Here is a 3,890-nt window from a genome sequence, read left to right on the forward strand (position 1 = left end):
TTTGTATAGGAAGACAGTTCAAAAAGAATCAGAACCATTTGACGTTCCAGCTAAAAATGTAAAATCGCGCACTACAGCCAAAGTTTCTGTCCTGCACCGTACAAACCATCAAGCAAATGTAAACATCCTAAAGGCAAACCTTGGCACATTATTTTTATAATACAATGGAATTGTACAAGGGGATATTTATTTTTATTGAAAAATTTCTGTAATCAAGATTCACAAAGTTTCCATGAGCATGAACAAAGTTCAAGGCTAGCTCCCACTTCAACAATGCTTGTCTCTCTCACTTTCGCTTTTCTTTTTGAAAAAGCTTTGGGTTCCCCTCTTTATTTTTGTTGTTTTTAAACTATATGAAAGCACTCAACAGAAATAAATGACTCTCTAAAACTTCCGGGTTGTCTCCCAGGCAACGCTTTCTTTAAAGCCATTAAGCTAGGCATATAGTGCTCAAGTAGTGAATCCACCCGGATCCTAAGGTATATCAAAGCCAATTTGAATCAACAATGATTTGTAATTTAGTGGTGAGCACAAGGTAACATATATCATGTAATGATGAAGTCTAACTCTCTTCCTATGCATCGGCATGTCATAAAAGAACAATTCATGCACACAAAGTAAAGGCCAATGCATAGTATAAACAGTTTCTTGCAATTTTATCATATTGGAAACATAGAGAGGTGGAGATATAGTTCCTCTCTCATAATAATTGCAAGTAGGAGAAGCAAGCACATGCATATTATATTCATCAAAATCGTCATGTGCAACGGTAAAAGGCAACCCATCAATATAATCCTTAATAAAAGCAAACTTCTCTGATATAGTGTAATCGGGAGAATTCAAAAAGATAATAGGACTATCATGCGTGGGTGCAATAGCAACAATTTCATGTTTAACATAAGGAACTATAGAAAGTTCATCTCCATAAGCATCATTCATATTGGCATCTTGGCCACAAGCATAGCAAGCATCATCAAAAAGGGATATTTCAAGAGAATCAATGGGATCATAACAGTCATCATAGCAATCATCCTTCGGTAAGCACGAAGGGAATTTAAACAATGTATGAGTTGAAGAGTTACTCTCATTAGAAGGTGGGCACGGGTAGCTAATCCGCTCTTCCTCCTTTTGTTCTTCGCTCCCCTCATCATCTTTTTCATCCAATGAGCTCACAGTTTCATCAATTTCTTCTTCCATAGACTCCTGCAAAATATTAGTTTCTTCTTGGGCAGCGGAGTACTCCTCAATATATTGTTTAACATAGGCATTAGAAGCATAATTCTCATAACAATATTCAAGTATGGCAAAATTTTCAGATTTGTAAAGAGTAGCATCATACTTTTCAATCAACGAAGCAATTTCATAAGCATCCTTAAAAGCAACAAATTCTTTAATTTGTTGAACATCATAGTAACTATAAGCACCTTTAGCATACGAAGATACGATTCCATTATCACTAAACTCACATTGGTAGGGAAGGTGTTTCTTAGGGTTTTCAGAACTACAAGTAAAATCATAATAATAGCATGAATTCCAAGCATAGCATTGCATAGTATTAATTTTATGCTGTAAAAGTTTCCCTTTTTGAGATATACAGTGTCGCACATAACAAGCATGCTCATCTAAAGATTTGCCCTCAACTAAGCTAGTTGGGGTTTTAGCACGAGCACATAGGGATCGAAGATGATCCAAGTAATAAGCTTCAGCAGTGTGATAGATTTTGATTGGTTCTTCAACCATTGGTTCAGTAGGTACAACTAATTTTTTTGGTATTTTGCGTTTCCTACCCATAACTAAAGATAGGAAACAACTAAGAACAACAAATAAAAATTACTTAGTGATAAAGCAAACAAGCACACACGAGAATATTCACCCCACGCTATTGCTCCCCGGCAACGGCGCCGGAAAAAGGTCTTGATAACCCACAAGTATAGGGGATCAATTGTAGCCTATTTCGATAAGTAAGAGTGTCGAACCCAACGAGGAGCTAAAGGTAGAACAAATATTCCCTCAAGTTCTATCGACCACCGATACAACTCTACGCACGCTTGACGTTCGCTTTACCTAGAACAAGAATAAAACTAGAAGTACTTTGTAGGTGTTTTTGGGTAAGCTTGCAAGAAAGTAAAGAGCACATAAATAAAGACTAGGGGTTCTTTAGGTAAGACCCAACTAAATTAGTTTTAGTAGAGAGCTTGTTGTTACGAGAAAGTTATTTGTCCCTACGCAATCGATAACTAGACCGGTAATCATTATTGCAATTTTATTTGAGGGAGAGGCATAAGCTAACATACTTTCTCTACTTGGATCATAAGCACTGATGATTGGAACTCTAGCAAGTATCCGCAACTACTAAAGATTCATTAAGGTAAAACCCAACCATAGCATTAAAGTATCAAGTCCCCTTTATCCCATACGCAAACAACCTACTTACTCGGGTTTGTGCTTCTGTCACTCACGCCACCCACCATAAGCAAATCATAAGCATATTGCAAACCCTACAGCGGGAATCCCTCACACTTGCGCGACACAGAGAGCACCATAGGACAACACCAATAATAAAACATACAACTCAAACCAATCACGATCATCAAATAGCCATTAGGACAAAACAGATCTACTCAAACATCATAGGATAGCCATACATCATTGGGAAATAATATATAGCGTTGAGCACCATGTTTAAGTAGAGATTACAGCGGGTAAGAGAGAGGTTACACCACTGGATAGAGGGGGGAAGAGTTGGTGATGATGGCGGTGAAGTTGTTGGTGAAGATCGCGGTGATGATGATGGCCCCCGGTGGCACTCCGGTGCCACCGGAAGCGAGGGGGAGAGAGCCCCCTCCTTCTTCTTCTTCCTTGACCTCCTCCCTAGATGGGAGAAGGGTTTCCCCTCTGGTCCATGGCCTCCATGGCGTGGGAGCGGCGAGAGCCCCTCCGAGATTGGATCTGTCTCTCTGTCTCTCCTTGTTTCTGCATTCTCTTATGGCTCTGTTTCACTATTTCGTATATATATGGAGATCCGTAACTCCGATTGGCCTGAAACCTTCGCCGTGATTTTTTTCCGAATATTAGATTTATTGCGGCAAAAGAAGAGCATCAAGCGCCTTACGGTGAACTCACGAGGGTAGGGGGCGCGCCCTAAAGGGGGGGGCGCCCTGCCTCGTGACCACCTCGGGCACTGGTTCGCGTTGATTTTCCTTCCGAATTTTCCATATTTTCCAAAAATAAGCTCCGTCCGTTTTATCCCGTTTGGACTCCGTTTGATATGGATATTTTGCAAAACCAAAAACATGCAACAGACATGAACTGGCACTGGGCACTAGATCAATATGTTAGTCCCAAAAATAATATAAAAAGTTGCCAAAAAGTATATGAAAGTTGAATAATATTGGCATGGAACAATCAAAAATTATAGATACGACGGAGACGTATCAGAGAGCTTTATAAGAAAAGCGCTACCGGAGTACTTCAAAGGTGCATCTCCGAAGAGGATGGACGACAACTTTTGGCAGAAATTCATGCTGGACTTGATGGCCACCATGCCGCAGCTCGGGCCATTGTAAGCAAGGCCTTCCGTACAGGTTTTTACTGGCCGACGGACCGAGCAGACGCACAGGACCTCATTGAATGTTGCGTCGGATGCCAGCTTTTTGCAAACCAAAGCCATATGCCATCTACTGCTCTCCAAACAATCCCCATTACTTTGCCCTTTGTGGTCTGGGGGCTTGATATGGTCGGACCCCTTAAAGGGGAAGCCATAAGAAAAAATACCTATTGGTCATGGTGGATAAATTCACCAAATGGATAGAAGCCAAACCAGTTAAAGCGGCCGAGTACAGACCAGTGATAGACTTCATATCCGGGGTTGTACACCATTACGGCGTCCC

Source organism: Triticum urartu, chromosome 4A (assembly GCF_056163025.1).
Source record: "Triticum urartu cultivar PI428250 chromosome 4A, HENAU_Tu73, whole genome shotgun sequence".
Classification (NCBI taxonomy): domain Eukaryota; kingdom Viridiplantae; phylum Streptophyta; class Magnoliopsida; order Poales; family Poaceae; genus Triticum; species Triticum urartu.